General features: G+C 35.8%; 1 non-coding gene across 1 annotated transcript; it reads left to right on the top strand.

Annotated features, from left to right (window-relative positions):
• The first annotated feature begins 240 nt into the window (after window positions 1-240).
• On the top strand, window positions 241-302 carry LOC134481134 (U7 small nuclear RNA). Its single transcript, XR_010056355.1, has one exon. It is a non-coding gene; the product is annotated as a U7 small nuclear RNA (small nuclear RNA).
• Window positions 303-8,500: the final 8,198 nt, after the last annotated feature.

Raw genomic sequence — 8,500 nt, 5'->3', positions numbered from 1 at the left:
TGAACTATCCGAATTCACCATGTTACTCAGAATCAGCTCACCAAATTTTGAAAAATTTTAAAAGTACACATATTACAAGAGCAGGCTACTGGGAACTAACTGAATTAACAAAGAAATAGTGTTTCAGTTCGTTAAAACTTTGCTCTATCTTGAATAACAAGCTTATTACATGAGATTCCTATTAGGAACCTACTGAAATCACCATGATACGTAGATTCCGTTCCTTAAAATGTTGCTCGAAAGTATTACAGCTCTTTTAGAATTTTTCTAGTAGGTTTTCTGACTTCGGTCGGAAAACCCCCCCAAAAAAAAATTTTGCTCGATATTGAAAAGCAATCTCATACAAGCATGTCCCATTGGGAAATCACTGAATTCGCCTAGAAATTTTGATTCCATTCGTGAAAATTTTTCTATATCCCGAACAGTCCCCTTATTACTACTGCGGACCACTGGAACCTAACCAAATTCACGATGTTACTCAGATTCGGCTCACCAAATTTTGATAAATATTTAAAGTACACATATTACAAGAGCAGGCTCCTAGGATCTAACTGAATTCAAAAGAAACAGTGTTTGAGTTCGTTAAAACGTTGCTCTATCTTGAATAACAAGTTTGTTACATTCAAATCCTATTGGGAACCTACTGAATTCACCATGATACTTAGATTCCGTTCCTTAAAATGTTGCTCTGAATTGAAATGCAAACTCATACAAGCATGTCCCGTTGGGAACTCACTGAACTCGCCTAGAAATTTTGATTCCATTCGTGAAAATTTTTCTATATCCCGAACAGTCCACTTATTACTACTGCGGACCATTGGGACCTAACCAAATTCACGATGTTACTCAGATTCGGCTCACCAAATTTTTTTTTTAAGTTTTTCTTTCCTTTTCTTTTTTTCGGAGCTGGGGACCGAACCCAGGGCCTTGCGCTTGCTAGGCAAGTGCTCTACCGCTGAGCTAAATTCCCAACCCCACCAAATTTTGATAAATCTTTAAAAGTACACATATTACAAGAGCAGGCTACTGGGAACTAACTGAATTCACAAAGAAATAGAGTATCAGTTCATTAAAACGTTGCTCTATCTTGAATAACAAGCTTATTACATGCGAATGCTGTTGGGAACCTACTGAATTCACCATGATACTTAGTTTCCGTTCCTTAAACTGGTGCTCTATATTGAAAAGCAAACTCATACAAGCATGTCCAATTGGGAAATCACTGAATTCTCCTAGAAATTTTGATTCCATTCCTGAAAATATTCTATATCCTGAACAGTCCACTTATTACTACTGCGGCATAATGGGAACTAACCAAGTTCACCATGTTACTCAGATTCGGCTCACCAAATTTTGATAAATCTTTAAAAGTACACGTATTACAAGAGCAGGCTACAGGGAACTAACTGAATTCACAAAGAAACAGTGTTTCAGTTCGTTAAAACTTTGCTCTATCTTGAATAACAAGCTTATTACATGCGAATCCTATTGGGAACCTACTGAATTCACCATTATACTTAGATTCCTTTCTTTAAAATGTTGCTCTATATTGAAAAGCAAACTCATACAAGCATGTCCCATTAGGAACTCACTGAATTCGCCGAGAAATTTTGATTCCATTCGTGAAAATTTTTCTAGATCCCGAACAGTCCACTTATTACTACTCCGGCCCATTGGGAACTAACCGAATTCACCATGTACTCGGATTCAGCTCACCAAATTTTGATACATCTTTAAAAGTACACACATTACAAGGGCCTGCTAGTGGGACTAACAGAATTCAAAAGTAACAGTGTTTCAGTTCGATAAAACGTTGCTCTATCTTGAATAACAAGCTTTTTACATGCGAATCCTACTGGGAACCTACCGAATTCACCATGATACTTAGATTGCGTTCTTTAAAATGTTGCTCTATATTGAAAAGGAAACTCATACAAGCATGTCCCATTGGGAAATCACTGAATTCGCCTAGAAATTTTGATTCCATTCGTGAAAATTTTTCTATATCCCGAACAGTCCAATTATTACTACTGCGGCCCATTGGGAACTAACCTAATTCACGATGTTACTCAGATTCGGCTCACCAAATTTAGATAAATCTTTAAAAGTACACATATTACAAGAGCACGCTACTGAGTACTAAGAATTCACAAAGGAACAGTGTTTCAGTGCGTTAAAACGTTGCTCTATCTTGAATAACAAGCTAATTACAAGTGAATCAAATTGGGAACCTACAGCTTTCACCATGATACTTCGATTCCGTTCATTAAAATGTTGCTCTATATAGAAAAGCTAACTCATACAAGCATGTCCCATTGGGAACTCTCTGAATTCGCCTAGAAATTTTGATTCCATTCGTGAAAATTTTTCTATATCCTGAACAGTCCACTTATTACTACTGCAGTCTATTGGGAAATAACCGAATTCACCATGTTACTCAGATTCGGCTCACCAAATTTTGATAAATCTTTAGAAGTATACATATTAAAAGAGCCTGCTACTGGAACTAACTGAATTCACAAAGAAACAGTGTTTCAGTTTGTTAAAACGTTGTTCTATCTTGATTAACAATATATTAAAGGCGAATCCTATTGGGAACCTACTGAATTCACCATTATACTTAGATTCGGTTCCTTAAAATGTTGCTCTATATTGAAAAGCAAACTCATACAAGCATGTCCCATTGGGAACTCACTGAAATCGCCTAGAAATTTTGATTCCATTCATGAAAAATTTTCTATATCCCGAACAGTCCAATTATTACTACTGCGGCCCATTGGGAACTAACCTAATTCACGATGTTACTCAGATTCGGCTCACCAAATTTAGATAAATCTTTAAACGTACACAAATTACAAGAGCAGGTTACTGGGAACTAACTGAATTCACAAAGAAACAGTCTTCCAGTTCGTTAAAACCTTGCTCTATCTTGAATAACAAGCTTATTACCTGCAAATCCTATTGGGAACCTACCGAATTCACCATGATACTTAGATTCCGTTCCTTATGTTGCTCTATATTGAAAAGCAAACTCATACAAGTATGGTCCATTGGGAAATCACTGAATTCGCCTAGAAATTTTGATTCCATTCGTGAAAATTTTTCTGTATCCCGAACAGTCCACTTATGACTACTTCGGCCTATTGGGAACTGAACGAATTCATTATGTTACTCATATTCGGGTAACCAAATTTTGATAAATCTTTAAAAGTACACATATTACAAGAGCAGGCAACTGGGAACTAACCAAATTCACAAAGAAACAGTGTTTCAGTTCGTTAAAATGTTGCTCTATCTTGAATAAAAGGCTTATTACATGCGAATCCTATTGAGAACCTACTGAATTCGCCATGATACTTAGATTCCGTTCCTTAAAATGTTTCTCTATATTGAAAAACAAACTCATACAAGCATGTCCCAGTAGGAAATCACTGAAATCTCCTAGAAATTTTGATTCCATTCGTGAAAATTTTTCTATATCCCGAACAGTCCACTTATTACTATTGTGGCCCTTTGGGAACTAAACGAATAAACGATGTTACTCAGATTCAGCTCACCAAATTTCGATAAATCTTTAAAAGTACACATATTACAAGGGCCTGCTACAGGGAACTAACTGAATTCACAAAGACACAGTGTTTCAGTTCGTTAAAAGGTTGCTCTATCTTGAAGAACATGCTTATTACCTGCGAATCCTATTGGGAACCTACTGAATTCACCATGATACTTAGATTCCGTTCCTTAAATTTTGCTCTATATTGAAAAGCAAATTCAGACAAGCATGTCCCATTGGAAACTCACTGAATTTGACTAGAAATTTTGATTCCATTCGTGAAACTTTTTCTATATCCCGAACAGTCCACTTATTACTACTGCGGCCTATTCGGAACTAAACGAATTCACTATGTTACTCATATTCGGGTCACCAAATTTTGATAAATCTTTAAAAGTACACATATTACAAGAGAAGGCTACCGGTAACTAACCGATTTCACGATGTTACTCAGATTCGGCTCAAAAAATTTTGATAAATCTTTAAAAGTACACACATTAGAAGGGCCTGCTACTGGGAACTAACTGAATTCCCAAGAAACACTGTTTCAGTTCGTTAAAACGTTGCACTATCTTGAATAACAAGGTTATTACATGCGAATCCTAATAGGAACCTACTGAAATCACCATGATACTTAGATTCCGTTCCTTAAAATGTTGCTCAAATTGAAAAGCAAACTTATATAGCATGTCCCATTGGGAACTCACTGCAGTCGCCTAGAAATTTTGATTCCATTCGTGAAAATTTTTCTATATCCCGAAGAGTCCACCTATTCCTACTGCGCCCCATTGGGAACTAACCGAATTCAGGATGTTACTCAGATTCGGCTCACCAAATTTGGATAAATCTAGAAAAGTACCCATATTACAAGGGCCTGCTACTGGGAACTAACTGAATTCACAAAGAAACAGTGTTTCAGTTCGTATAAACAGCTCTATCTTGAATAACAAGCTTATTACATGCGAATCCTATTGGGAACCTACTGAATTCACAATGATAATTAGATTCCGTTCCTTATGTTGCTCTATATTGAAAAGCAAACTCATACAAGCATGTCCCATTGGGAAATCACTGAAGTCGCCTAGAAATTTTGATTCCATTCATGAAAATTTTTCTATATCCCGAACAGTCCTCTTAATACAACTGCGGCCTATTGGGAAATAAACGAATTCACTATGTTACTCATTTCGGGTCACCAAATATTGATAAATCTTTAAAAGTACACATATTACAAGACCAGGCTACTGGGAACTAACCGAATTCACGATTTTACTCAGATTCGGCTCACCAAATTTTGATAAATCTTTAAAGGTACACATATTACAAGGGTCTGCTACTGGGAACAAACTGAATTCACAAAGAAACAGTTTCAGTTCGTTAAAACTTTGCTCTATCTTTAACAACAAGCTTATTACATGCGATTCCTAATGGGTAAATACTAAAATCACGATGATATTTAGATTCCGTTCCTTAAAATGTTGCTCTATATTGAAAAGCAAACTTATACAAGCATGTCCCATTGGTCATTCACTGAATTCACCTAGAAATTTTGATTCCATTCGTGAAAATTTTACTATATCCAGAACAGTCCACTTATTACTACTGCGGCCTATTAGGAACTACCTGAATTCACCATGTTACTCAGATTCGGCTCACCAAATTTTGATAAATCTTTAAAAGTACACATATTAAAAGAGCCTGCTACTGGGAACTAACTGAATTTACATAGAAAAAGTGTTTCAGTTCTTTAAAACGTTGCTCTATCTTGAATAACAAGCTTATTACATGCGAATCCTAATGGAAACCTACTGAAATCACTATGATACTTAGATTCCTTTCCTTAAAGTGTTGTTCAATATTGAAAAGCAAACTTATACAAGCATGTCCCATTGCGAACTCACTGAATTCGCCTAGAAATTTTAATTCCATTCATGAAAATTTTTCTGTATCCCGAACAGTCCACTTATTACTACTGCGGCCTATTGGGAACTAACCGAATACACCATGTTACTCAGATTCGGCTCTCCAAATTTTGATAAATTTTTAAAAGTACAAATATTACAAGAGCAGGCTACTGGGAACTAACTGAATTCACAAAGAAACAGTGTTTCAGTTCGTTAAAACGTTACTCTATCTTGAATCACAAGCTTATTACAAGAGAAACCTATTGGCACATACTGAATTCACCATGTTACTTAGATTCCGTTCCTTAATATGTTGTAACCGAATTCACGATGTTACTCAGATTCGGCTCACCAAATTTTGATTAATCTTTAAAAGTAAACATATTACAAGGGCCTGCTACTGGGAACTAAATGAATTCACAAAGAAACAGTGTTTCAGTTCGTTAAAACGTTGCTCTATCTGAATAACAAGCTTATTACATGCGAATCCTATTGGGAACCTACTGAATTCACCATGATACTTAGATCCGTTCCTTATGTTGCTCTATATTGAAAAGCAAACTCATACAAGCCTGTCCCATTGGGAAATCACTGAATTCTCCCAGAAATTTTGATTCCATTCGTGAAAATTTTTCTATATCCCGAACAGTCCACTTATTACTAATGCGGCCTATTGGGAACTAAACGAATTCACTATGTTACTCAGTTTCGGGTCACCAAATTTTTAAAAATCTTTAAAAGTACACATATTACAAGAGCAGGCTACTGGGAACTAACCGAATTCACAAAGAAACGGTGTTTCAGTTCGTTAAAACTTTGCTCTATCTTGAATAACAAGCTTATTACATGCGAATCCTATTGGGAACCACCCGAATTCACCATGTTACTTAGATTCCGTTCTTTAAAATGTTGCTCTATATTGAAAAGCAAACTCATACAAGCATGTCCCATTGGGAACTCACTGAATTCGCCTAGAAATTTTGATTCCGTTCATGAAAATTATTCTATATCCCGAACAGTCCAATTATTACTACTGCGGCCCATTTTGAACTAACCGAATTCACAATGTTACTCAGATTCGGCTCACCAAATTTTTATAAATCTTTAAAAGTACACAAATTACAAGATCAGGCTACTGGGATCTAATTGAGTTCACAAAGAAACAGTGTTTCAGTTCGGTAAAACGTGCTCTATCTTGAATAAGAAGCTTATTACATGCGAAACCTATAGGGTACCTACTGAATTCACCATGATACTTTGATTCCGTTCCTTAAAATGTTGCTCTATATTGAAAAGCAAACTCATACAAGCATGTCCCTTTGAGAACTCACTGAATCTCCTACAAATTTTGACTCCATTCGTGAAAATTTTTCTATATCCCGGACAGTCCACTTATTATTACTGCGGCCTATTGGGAACTAACCGAATTCACGATGTTTCTCAGATTCGGCTCACCAAATTTTGAAATCTTTAAAAGTACACATATTACAAGGCCTGCTACTGGGAACAAACTGAATTCACAAAGAAACAGTGTTTCAGTTCGTTAAAACGTTGCTCTATCTTGAAAACAAGCTTATTACATGAGAATACTATTGGGAACCTACAGAATTCACAATGATACTTAGATTACGTTACTTAAAATGTTGCTCTATATTGAAAAGCAAACTCAGACAAGCATGTCCCATTGGGAACTCACTGAATTAGCCTAGAAATTTTGATTCAGTTCATGAAAATTTTTCTATATCCCGAACAGTCCACTGATTACTAATGTGGCCTATTGGGAACTAAACGAATTCACTATGTTACTCATATTCGGGTCACCAAATTTTGATAAATCTTTAAAAGTACACATATTACAAGAGCAGGCTACTGGGAACTAACCGAATTCACGATGTTACTCAGATTCGGCTCACCAAAATTTGAAATCTTTAAAAGTACACATATTACAAAAGCCTGGTACTGGGAACTAACTGAATTCACAACGAAACAGTGCTTCAGTTCATTAAAACGTTGCTCTATCTTGAATAACAAGCTTATTACATGCGAATCCTAATGGGAACCTACTGAAATCACCATGATACTTAGATTCCGTTCCTTAAAATGTTGCTCTATATTGAAGAGCAAACTCATACAAGCATGTCCCATTGGGAACTCATTGAATTCGCCTAGAAATTATTATTCCATTCGTGAAAATTTTTCTATATCCCGAACAGTCCACTTATTACTACTGCAGCCCATTGGGAACTAAAAAATTTACGATGTTACTCGGATTCGGCTCACCAAATTTTGATGAATCTTTAAAAGTACACATATTACAAGGGCCTGGTATTGGGAACTAACCGACTTCACAAAAAAACAGTGTTATAGTTCATTAAAACGTTGCTCTATCTTGAATAATAAGCTTATTACATGCGAATCCTAATGGGAACATACTGAAATCAACATGATACTTTGATTCCGTTCCTTAAAATGTTGCTCTATATTGAAAAGCAAACTCATACAAGCATGTCCCTTTGAGAACTCACTGAATCTCCTACAAATTTTGACTCCATTCGTGAAAATTTTTCTATATCCCGAACAGTCCACTTCTTACTACTGCGGCCTATTGGGAACTAAACGAATTCACTATGGTACTCATATTCGGGTCACCAAATTTTGATAAATCTTTAAAAGTACACATATTACAAGAGCAGGCTACTGGGAACTAACTGAATTCACAAAGAAACAGTGTTTCAGTTCTTTAAAACGTTGCTCTATCTTGAATAACAAGCTTATTAAATGTGAATCCTATTGGAATCTCCTGAATTCACCATGTTACTTAGATTCCGTTCTTTAAAATGTTGCTCTATATTGAAAAGCAAACTCATACAAGCATGTCGCATTGGGAACTCACTGAAATAGCCTAGAAATTTTTTATTCAGTTCGTGAAAATTTTTCTATATCCCGAACAGTCCACTTATTACTAATGCGGCCTATTGGGAACTAAACGAATTCACTATGGTACTCATATTCGGGTCACCAAATTTTGATAAATCTTTAAAAT

The sequence above is a fragment of the Rattus norvegicus genome, chromosome 11 (genome assembly GCF_036323735.1).
Source record: "Rattus norvegicus strain BN/NHsdMcwi chromosome 11, GRCr8, whole genome shotgun sequence".
NCBI classification, from domain to species: Eukaryota; Metazoa; Chordata; class Mammalia; order Rodentia; family Muridae; genus Rattus; species Rattus norvegicus.
The sequence above is the reverse complement of the archived record's forward strand: the minus strand, read 5'-3'. Positions and strand labels throughout refer to the sequence as shown.